Source organism: Trichechus manatus, unplaced genomic scaffold, assembly GCF_000243295.1.
Source record: "Trichechus manatus latirostris isolate Lorelei unplaced genomic scaffold, TriManLat1.0 scaffold00037, whole genome shotgun sequence".
Taxonomy (NCBI): domain Eukaryota; kingdom Metazoa; phylum Chordata; class Mammalia; order Sirenia; family Trichechidae; genus Trichechus; species Trichechus manatus.
Genome location: NW_004443973.1, coordinates 16423024 through 16435209, shown reverse-complemented (window position 1 = coordinate 16435209; position 12186 = coordinate 16423024).

Below are 12186 nucleotides of genomic sequence, written 5' to 3'. Positions count from 1 at the left end.
TGGAGTTCTTTATTCCACCATTCCAGAAGTGCTCCCCTGGAATGATTGCTAACAATTTATTATTCATTCACTTACTCACATAATAACAGATAAATGAATGCTTTTTTTTTTTATTCAACAAATATTTATTGTTATTTATTGTGTGTCAAAAATTGATCCATGTGCCGAGAATACAAGGATTAAGATCCCTGTCTTGGATGAGATGAATGTGTGGGGAGAGAGGAGTTCAACGTTTTAAGTCCTCCTGATGATGCAGTATGATTATTTTGTGTAATAGTGGTATGAAAAGAATATGACGGAAGAGTAGAGGAGAAAGAAAGTGATTATGGAATTTTTGTAGTAAATTCTGCAGAATAGGTGGCTTCTAATCTAAATAAGGTAAGAGGAGCAAAAACTTACTGAGGAAAGGGCAGACACACCAGACAGGGAGAACAGCATGAAAAAAGACAGCAGAGATGGAAAGTGCCATGGAATTTCATTTGCCTGGAGCATAGTGTTGGAAGGTGACTATAGAGGTGGCTAATGTAAAAACTGGGGAGTTTCTGAAGGGTTTTAAGGCAGAGTAGGTAGTGGCAATGGGGATTGAACTCAAGTAGAACAGGTTTAAATAACCATTTAAGTGTGGGATGGAGGGAGCAGTTATAGCAACATTTTTAGCTTTCACATTTCAGAGTTCTTTCTTGTCAATACCATTGGTCAATATCCTTTGTTAGGTAGATGGTCACAAACTTAGTACAATAGACTAAGTGTGATCAGTGTTCCCCCATCCTTAAATCACCTAAGCTTGAGACAGTCAGACTCATACTGACTACAGTCAACTCAAACCTGTAAGTCTCTTCCCTCTATACAGGTAGCACTTGCCCTCTGCTTTGTTACTCTTTGAAGATGTGGGCAAAAGGAATAAAGGGAGGTAGAGATGACCATTCAGACAAATAGATTATCTTCATTCAATTAGCATTTGTTCTTAATTAACTATAATGATATTTTCATTTTTTAAACCACCTTACAGAAAGTTTGAAAGAAAAATTACCCTTAATATCACCTTTCTAATGCAGTTATTATTATTCTGCATGTTCCCTTCTAATAATTGTCCTGTATCTGTTTTTACATATTTGTAATATTTTTCATGCTATCTTGAATCCTATCTTTATTACTTAAAGTCATAAACATTTTATGTGTGGTTCCACTTTCTGTGCATATTATTTTTAATGTCTACATTATATTTCTGCTAGGGCACATATTATAATTTAATCAAAATACCTATTACTATCAGATATTTATGTCAAACAATTGTATTTTGTAGTTTCAAGGAGACTGAGAATCATAGATTTAGGAAATTGTGTATTAAAATTACTATTTTCCTGCCTTCAAAATAGAATTGCTACCTGCCAAACAATAGCACAAGTTCACTGAAGATCCTTGAATAGTGAAACACAGTCTTTGGTTCTACTAAGAGAACAGAGCACATTTCTGGTGCTTTGGGAGGCGCCATTCTGTCATGCACTAGGTTTGTTTAGTTATAGTCTAATTGAGCAAATATTGGCTTTTGGCATCTAGTGGAAGCATTCTCTTCTAGCAACACAGAGAGCACTAGCATCTTCAGACCATCACACTGATCTCAGCTTCCCTCTTAGGGACTGAGATGGGTCTTTAATTCTGACAGAGAGGAATCAAATGCCTATATTTGAGGCAGGAACATTTACTTGATCTAGGCAGTTATATTGCACACTTTCCTCAAAATTTGTTTTATTCTATTCCCAGGAAAACAGACCAATGGAACTGATTAAGAACAGCTCTGTTCAGAATACCCAAGCAACCTTTTTGCATGCGAAGTTTCACTCAATTTATTTTAAGATAAGCTCAGGCTGGGGAAGGCTGGGAAGTAGCAGACACTCACTTGTAGGTTCAGAAAGGATAAAGTGATCAAAATACACTGCCAGCCTTGCATATTAGATAATTAGCAGTCTCTACCTGTGTCAGTTATCAATCAGCCAAAAAAAAAAAAACAATGTAAGTTTCCTTAACCCAATTCCCATTTCTCATTATGTTCTTCACTCTAGAGGGCAGACATAACCTAAGTTTTGTATTCAAAAAAAAATGTGCCAGAAACTGTCTTTTGCCTAATAAGCTACACCTTCATTGAATCGCTCTCCCCACCCAGAGGTTTGGGGGTGAACCTAACTGTGCAGCCCAAAGAGAGATTCTCTTTTGTTGAGAGGAATTGAAGAGAATAAGCTTACCATTTAAAGGAAACTTTGAAATCATCTAGTCCAGTGACACTCAAAATACTATCCATTTGCCAGTACCAGCTGACCACAAAAAAACTCACCTTTGGTGCATTTTAAAAATACAGATTACCACACTTCATCCTGGGATCTAACTCAATAGAGCTGGACAAGAAGTTGTTCATAAGTGATTCTCCTATTCAGCCAGGTTTGAAAACCAATAAAATAGTACAATTTTCTGAATTTAAAATGAGAAAATGAAGGCCTGGAGAGAATGACAGTCAACCAGTTAGTGACAGAGGCAGGATCAAAATCCCCACCCCGACTCTTCCCAGGGCTTCTAACAGGTTTGAACCAGTTCAGTCATGGCGGACAAAGTGAAACAGGAATAGACCCGAAGTTTTACAATTTGGCAGATTTGGCATGGGAACCGGAATGGGAAAAATTATGGGTCGAAGCCCTGAAATGGAAGAGTCAAAAGAGGAGTAGTGAGCCCTTTCAGGAGCCTGATGTGTGAGATTGGATTATTGGCAGGACTGTAGGAGAGCTACACACATTCAAAGTGGCTCGGTCGGCTGCCGTCTTTGAGCAGGGCACCACCATCTTTGAGCAGGTCAGCACTGCTTTGGACTGTGCTCAAAACCCAAGGCCAAGAGATTTGGTTGCTATGCAATGCACTGCCCTTATTCTCTAAGGGGGTGATTAAGTTTCTAGTAGGGCTACAACCAGTAATTTTTCCTGTTCTGGATATCTTTCCAGTTCACTCACTATAGCTTTAAAAATGTGCATGTGATACAAAATTTGTCTTTGTATCAGTGATGCTTCCTCGGCCATGACTGAACTAGGCAGAATGGGTTCAAAGCCCTGGTTTTTTCAGTCCATCACACTGCCTTCCTAAAACTGTAACTACACGCTCAAGTGTTTTTAAAAGCAAGTTGAAGGTTCATCAAATAAAATACTAATGAGTTAAATGCTCACTCATTTTGAGAGTAAGGCAGTGCTTTCCTAAACAAAGAAGACTCCCTGGTGACTAATTATTTAGAGGTAGACTTTCAGTTAAAATACCTTCTAGATTTCCTAGGCTCTTCACTATTATTTCAACACAGTTTTAAACCTACATAAGAGGTGGAACATGGTAGGAGTAATTTAATCATCCACTTATCGAATATTTGTAAATAAGTCTAAGAACCTCATGAAGTTTCAGACTGTGCTAGGCCCTAGGAATATAGCAGAGGAACAAAAAGGACATACGTCCTACCTAGTAGAGCTTACAGTTAGTGGAGGTTAAGAATAATTAAATAGGTAATTTGCAAATTAGTATGGTGAGTTTTGTGATGGGTGGACTGCAGAGAGTAACCAAACTTTTCAAGCCCTTATATAATCAAAACAAAATTGTTTTGACCAACAGGTATTTCCTATTAATTGAAAAGTGGTCAAAAAATATATAAATATATACACAAGTTGATATAAATTTAGCAGTTCAAAACACCCAGCCAGTGGCTATGGCATCGTGGTGAGGTTTACAAATCCTCTCATTAAGAAACAACTATAAAACTGGACAAAATTCTCATAAACAGCCATTTCAGAACTCTGAAAATTGACCAAAGGCAAACATCAAATTGAGAAATATTTATTCATAAAAACCTGCTAGAACTCTATACAGTGAGAATGAGAGTTTGTGGCTTTCTTGCCTGGGGCTTCTCCCATTCACTGTTCTCTTCTCCCAGTTCAGTCAGTGTCTTAATTTTGCCAGGGTGATGCTAGCCATAAAAACCAAGAACTTCATGGCTGACGGGGCTGACTTGATTTGGATTAGAAAGTGAAAACCTATACCCCCCTGTGCTATCAGAAAACGTAGCAGTGTTGGTAGGTGAAAGAGCAGTTCTTCTAGCTTGAGTTTTCAGTCACAGTTGAAGAGAACAGTGTAAACAGATGAGCCAGAAGTTTAGCAAGGATGTCCTAGAAATGAAGGAGCCATAGAGGGGATAGATAAGCTCTCCCTGGCTGACTGGAAGGATATATGCACTCACAGGGAAGACCAAAGAGGCCCTAGAAAAGAGCAAAAGTTGGGAAGACTGGACAACCACGTGAAATTTGAAAGCACTTCACAGTCCACTCACAGATACATCAGCAGATTCAGCAGAGGGATAATAATTATGGGATCAAAGTATTTGAGTCCAATCTTCTGACAATTCATTAGCTGACCATCTAGTTAAATATATGAATAAAAATAAACTGAGCAGAGATATCAGCAGTCATATAGAATAGGAAAGGGAGATTCCACAGATTAATCCAAGGTACTAAGTCATCCAAACCAACAAAAAAATCACCACCAACACCTATCAGAGAAAAAATAATCATAATCCAAAATCATTATGAAATATTATCTGTAATGTCCTTTTTTCAGAGAAAGTAATCATGAGACATAAAATAAAAAAGTCAAGCATTACCCATACTCGGGGGAAAAAAATCGATCAATATCAGTTGACTCTGAGTAGAGTCAGATGTTGGATTTAGTAGAAAGATCTCAAAGCAGCTATTATGAATATATACAAAGAAATTTTTTTAAACCATGTTTAAAATGTTAAAGGAAAGTATGATGATGATGGCTTAATGAGTAGGAAATCTCAATAAATAAATAGAAACTAAAAATCAAAATCCTAGGGTTGAGAACTACAAAAATCCAAATGAAATATTCAATAGATTGGCTTAACAGCAGACTTGAGATAGCAGAGGAAAAAACAGTAAATTTCAAGATAGATCAATAGAAATTACTCAATCTAAAGAACACAGAGAAAGATCAAGGAAAAATGAGCAGAATCTCAGAAACTGGTTGGGACAACATCAATCAAACTAGCATATACGTAATGGGAGTCTTGGAAAGAAAGGAGAAAAAAAGGGGCAGAAAACATTTTAAAAGTAATTGGCCCAAACTTCCCAAATTTGATTGAAAACGTTAATCTGCAGACCCAGCAAACTTAACATGCTACAAATAGGGTAAATATAAACAGATCCACACTTAAACACATCATAGTCAAACTGATGAAAGACAAAGACAAAAAGAACCTCTTGAGAGAAGCAAGAAAAAAATAACTCATTACATACCTGGAACGACAGTATGATTAATGGCTGACTTCTCATCTGAAACAACGGAGATCAGAAGACATATTCAGTAGAATAACATATTCAAAATTCTTTAAAAACAAAAACAAAAAACTGTCAGCCAAGAATTCTATATCCAGGAATACTTTTCTTCACAAATGAAGACGAAATAAAGGCATTCCTGAATAAAGAAAGACAGAGATGTGTTGCTAACAGTACCTATTTATGAGAAATACTGAAGAAATTCCTTCTGGATGACGGGAAATGACATTTGATGTTAAGGAGGTTCCCTAGGAAGGAATTAAGACTACTGAAAGACTGTCTATATTTTTTTTCTTCTTTTCTCTTAATTACTTTAAAAGATATAAGGTTATATAAAGCAATAATTACAGCACTGTATGGAAATCTACTTCCAAAAAATCATCCATCATCGAAAACCCTAGTTCTTTCCTCCAAAGCACCTCTGGCTGAACTCAAACCTCCAACCTTTTGAAGAGCAGCTAAGCACATTAATCATTTGCACCATCCAGGGACAAGGAAGCTCTAAAATTAATAATCGAAACTTATAAAAATAAAACAAACAAAAAATTAAATCAAAAGCAAGCAGGAGAATAGAAATAATACAGACCAAAGTGGAAATTGATAAAATAGAGAAAAGAAAAATAATAGGAAAAAATCAATGAAATCAAATATTGGTTCTTTGAAAAGATCAACAAAATTAATAAATCTTTATTGATACTAATGAAAATAAAAAGGAAGAGGACACAAATTATTAAATTCAAGGATAAAAGAGGGGACCAGTACCAAAACTTGAGAAATTAAAATGATTGTAAGGGAGTGTTATGTAAAATCTATGCCAACAAACTAAACATGTCATTTAGATGAGATGGACAAATTCCCAAAAAGGTGCAAATTAGCAAAACTGACTCAAAGAGAAATACACATTGTGAATAGATGAGTAACAAGTAAGGAAATTTAATTAATAATTTAAAATCTTCTCACAAAGAAAAACTCAGGTCCAGATAGCTTTACTGATGAATTCTATCAAATATTTAAAGGAGAAATTATACCAATCCCATATAAACTTTTTTGGAAATAGATGAGAGGTAAACACTTCCTAACTCAACCTAAACATTCCAACATCACATTCTTACAATTCAAGTAGAGTGGAAAAGAACATTTGTCTAATCACCTCAGAAAAATTCTTATTGGTTTCTGATCCCAGAAATAAGCACTGTGGCCAGAGCAATGCAATGCTCTGATTGGCCAGGCCTGAGTCATATGCTCCATGGGATGGGCACTCCACCCAAAGAACATGAATTAGGGTGGGGAAGAAGGTAGTTTCTGGAGATAAACGGAGTAACTGTTTCCAGGAAAAGGGTGCATGGGTACTAGGAGAAAGAAAACATCAGAGGTCCACTGCGACCTTGTTTTTCTAAACTAGCAAATCCCAGTTTGCTTCTTGCAAAATACAGCTAGAAAATATCCATTATATCCAGAGGGAAAGAGAAACAGCAGTAGAAAATACATTTATTCTCAAGTTCTGTTGCTTAACCAGACAAGGCTCCAACTACAGCATAACTCAGCTGCTATGTGGGAGAAAGAGAAAGAGAAGAGGGAGAGAGAAATTAAAAAAGAGAGAAAGAAATGCAAAGTGGACTCAGGCCCTAATCACATCAACCTTAGTGAAGAGAAGGAAGAAAGTCCAGGAAAAATCAACAACAACATCAATATGCACTAATTCTGAAACTTTTGAAAGGGAATCAATCATCAGATGGATATTCCTCTTCCTTTGAGAGGAGTAAGGAGAAGGTGGAGACTCTTCCTCTCACAGATAACTACAAATTTAGAGATGGCTTTTGGAGCCATCGATGTGAATGCATTCCTTGCGAGTGTGTAAAGTGAGGAGAAGGGAAGAGAGGAGAGAGAAATGGAGGGAGACAGACGGAGGTCTGGCACAGAGCCTAAAGAAGCCCCAATTATTAAAGAAAGGTAGTCTTTCCTTTCCATCTCAGCTTTGTTGGCCTTGGTGTTGAGCCTTTGAAGGTTAGTAGCAGGCTGGGCACAGGTTTGTTTTCTTAATTCCTCATTAGGGGTTGTCACGGATTGAATTATGTCCCCCCAAAAATGTGTGTATCAATTTGGCTGGGCCATGATTCCGGGTATTGTGTGATTTTCCTATATGTTGTAAATCCTGCCTCTATGATGTTAATGAGGGAGGATGGGCGGCAGTTGTGTTAGTAAAGCAGGACTCAATCTATAAGACTGGATTGTGTCCTGAGGCAATCTCTTGAGATATAAAACAGAAAAGCGAGCAGAGAGTTGGGGACTTCATACCACCAAGAAAGCAGTGCCGGGAGCACAGCGCATCCTTTGGACCTGAGGTTTCTGCGCAGAGAAGCTCCTAGTCTGGGGGAAGATTGATGACCACAAGGACCTTCCTCCAGAGCCAACAGAGGGAGAAAGCTTTCCCCTGGAGCTGATGCCCTGAATTTGGACTTCTAGTCTACTAGACTGTGAGAAAATAAATTTCTCTTTGTTAAAGCCATCCACTTGTGGTATTCCTTTTATAGCGGCACTAGATGACAAACGGGTCCACAGGGGACTTGGGCTTAGCCTGGAAGCACATGGAGGAGGTTTGGTAAATGGGTAAACCAGCTTATGTGTTCAAGACCGAGGGCACAGTAGCCAATATAGCTAACAAAGAATACTAGTTATATTTTCTGGGTTGAGAGGAAGTATTTTCCTTTTTGAAATCTGGTTTGGCCATTACAAACTCCTTAATAATGTAAACATTTGAGAAAATTACCAATTAAATTCTCATAAGAATCCTTGAAACCTATTTCCCCAGTTAGCAGATATTGCAATAGAGCATCTAGGAAGAACAGCTGTAGAAAGAGAATGGTGCTCACTTTCCTACAAGAAAAAGGGTATCAGTGTCTAAAGGTTTCACACAAGGAGAGGGAATCTACCAGATGTAATGCATCTGAGTGGACTGCTTTTCCTAGGGGGATAGTGTCTCATCCGGGAGAACAGATTGGGAATAAACACTGATTGCTTTTCGAATCCAGAGTCAACTGCACGCATTTAGACAGATTGTCCCTGCTTATTGGAATCTTTTGTTCGAAATCTGGGGCAAATTATTTTAAGGATAGGAACGCATGGTGAAAAGAATGTTGGTGTGGACATCATTTCTTAAAACTCCAAAATCACTCATACCCATTTCCAGGCACTGTTGCAGTGCTTTACATCTATTACCTCACTTAGTTCCTAATAGAATTTTATAAAGAAAGGGCTATTATCACCATTCCTTCTTTATAGATGAAGAAAGCCAAGGCATGGACAAATGAAGTCATTCATAAAAGGTTACAGAGATGGAGCTGGGATTAGACCTAAGTAGTCCTGGAGAGGCGGAAACAGTTAAGTACTATGCAACTAACCAAAAGGTTGGTGATTTGACTCCTCCCAGAAGCTCCTTGGAAGAAAGGCCTGGTAATCTGCCATTGAAAACTCTATGGAGCAGAGTTCTACTCTGAAATACATGGGGAGGCCATGATTTGGTTAATCCAGGTTTCAGTGGAAGCCTGTAGTCATAATGCCGCTCAAGCCTCAGCTGAGTTTAAGGTCCTCTGTCAAACCCAACATCAGGGAGGCTGTAGACTGAGCAGACATCTGTCCCCTCCCAGCAAAGATCTCTTGGCTGGATAAGAAAATTTGTCTTCCCTGGGGAGGTTTGTCTGAGAGTGACAGGCTATTGGGAAAGGATTTCTTTTGGGATGGGGTGGAAGGAGGAGAGTAAGGCAGAGAATGATTCTCAGGTTGGAAGAATGGGATGCATTTCACCTACAGCACCAGGAAATCAGACCTATGTCTTCCTTTTAAGACCCACTTTCCCCTCACTGAGCACACTTAAACAGGAGAAAATGAATTCTGCCAATTGAAAAAGGGCACAGTGTAATGAAAAACAGCTTTAAAGACACTTCAGCACATAAAGCCTTTGAGCTGCATCACTGACAATGGTTTACAAGTTTATTTTCAATTTGCTATTATGCTGAGCACACATTTTGGGCCGTGCAGCAGGAATTCAGGGGGCGGATTGCAGCTTTCTCTGCTGAGTGTCCATCTGCACAGGGGTGTATTGTCACAGACAATCAAGTGGAAATTTATCCAGAAACATCATCTGCAAAATGGCCAGCCAGGAGAGTTTTCAAAATTATTTTCCTCACCATTTTTTGCTAAGTATATAATTCTAAGGAAGCAAATTTCTTAGCAAACACTTTTTTTTTCCCCCAAGAAGACTTTACTTTGAGCAGAGCAAAGAAAGCCTGAGCTTTAAGTCTGTGTTTAAATCCTAGCCCTGGCACTTGCTAATTGGCAACCTTGGGCAAGGCATGTAGACCTTCTGAACCTGACTTCCTTACTTATTAAACAAGGAGAATGTCTCTTTTGTAAAACGGGGTACTGGGGAAAGCTAAAGGAGATAACAGCCATTATCTTCTTATTCTCCATGAAAAGAAATTTTGTTGTTGTTGTTCACGATTGTCTCCCCAGAACTTAGCACAGCAACAGCGCATAATAGGTACTTAATAAATAGGTGCTGAAAGAAAGAATACTGTCTATTGAAACTGACACTGAGGGACATATCTGAGCTGGTTTTTTCTTATTTCTCTCAAAGTGGGAAATGAAAAGCTCTCTCTCTGCCCCTCTTCCTTTCTAAAGAAGTTACGCTCTATGCCTGTTTGCACGTCTGTTATCTTAGGAGTTTCTGCAAATACTTTCTTGGTTTGGGTTTTTTGTTTTCTAGATCCTGTGTCTTCTGCTTTCTTGACTAATCCCGTTGTTTTGCAATGGGTTATCGTCACTGAGCTTCCTAAAAAGGGCAAACTGGAGCTAAAGTTTTCAGTAGTTTCAAGTCTAAGCATGACTTTATTCTAGCCTGCTATTGATACGTGATTGGATTGATACAGCTAGGCTGAAAATTTTACCCCTCAAAATTTAAAGGCAATTCTCCATTGTCTTCTATCATCTAGTATTGCTTACGTTAGAAAATTTGAAAAATGTGGACAGGTTTAGGAAAGAAGATGAAAAGCATCAATAATCCCATCACCCAGAGACTACCCTGTTAACAATGTGGTGTGTATCCTTCACACACACACACACACACACACATTCACAAGGTCATATTGTATATATAGTCTCATATCATGACTTCATTTAATTGCATATCAGGCTAGTCTCATGTAATTATATACAACTAGGTTACTTTTAAGGCCCTTTTCAACTCTAAGGATCAATAATTTTATGACTTCTGACATATGAAGAGTTTTAGTAAAAGTAGCAGACAGTTTAGGAATTGTTTTCACTGATACAAGCATGAAATAGAACTGCGGCAAAGGAAGATAAGGTTAACTACCTGCCAAGTGCTTTTCATTTAGGGACACAGAAGGTTCTCAGCGAGTACAAGGGAATCGAAGACCTATTACAGGTGAGGCTCAATAAATCACTTGAGTATAACCTACAGTCAGGAAAATTATGTTGTGTATGGAGAAAACAGCTCAGCAGGGCCTCTTGGGAAAAGAACATCATATGTATCCTTTAGGGTGAAAGGGGACCACATATAAGCAAACTGCTCAAAGTCTCGAATGGGGGACACACAAAAAGTGCCAGAATCAAGGGTCCACAGTGAATGGCAAGTGATAACAGAGAGAGCTGCCCAACTGAACACAGGAAGTCCTTGGTGTTATGGGACCATAGGTGGGCTTCAGAAAGAAATAAGGAAGGTGAAAGTAAAGGCAAATAGAGAAAGTAGTTAGGGATGGAAAAGTGGTATGCGGAAATGACGATTCCAGTTAAGGCAGACAACAAGAAGCAAGTACTCAAAATGAGATCTTTGTGGTGCTGACTTCTGGGTTATGGCAGTGGTACCAATTCACCCTTTTCAACTTTCTAATTACAGTGACATTGAAAGGCTATAATGAGTTACAAAGTCATGACAGCACTGGAAATTGGAAGTATTTATCAACAATTTGACAGATTCAGAAAGGAATGTCTACTAGACAAAGCCCAGATGAGGACAGGTGGTGAAAATAACTGTGGCAAGCAAATCCTTTACTGTGTGAAACAGAACAGCAGGGTCATACAGGAGATAGACAGATAGACAGACAGGTAGACAGAGTTATGGACTGAATTGTGCCACTCAAAAAATGTGGGTCAACTTGGCTAGGCCATGATTCCCAGTATTGTGTGGTTGTCTACCATTTTGTGATCTGATGTAATTTTCCTACTCTTGTAAATCCTACTTCCTGCCTGTAGTTATGAGGCAAGATTAGGTTATGTTAAAGAGGATTAGGGTGGGATGCCACAGCCCTGATCCAATGTAAAGGGAGTTTCTCTGGCATGTGGCCTGCATCATGTTTTATCTCACAAGAGATAAAAGGAGAGAGAAGCCAGCAGAGAGATAGGGACCTCATTCCACAAAGACAGAAGCACCGGAAGTGGAGCTCATCCTTTGGACCTGAGGCCCCTGTGCTGAGAAACTCCTAGACCAGGGAAAATTGATAACAAGGACCTTCCCTCAGAACCAACAGAGAGAAAGCTTTCCCCAAGAGTTGATGCCCTAAGTTCAGACTTCTAGCCTCCTAATTTGTGAAAGAATAAATTCCTGTTTGTTAAAGCCATACACTTGTGGTATTTCTGTTATAGCAGCACTAGATAACTAAGACAGACAGATATATGAATGGATGGATGGATGGAAGGGTGTGTGGGTAGACAGATGATAGATAGATAGAAAGACATAGATAGATAGAGAGAGTGAGACAGAGACAGAGAAAGAGACTGACTTCTATCTACTCCCTTTGTT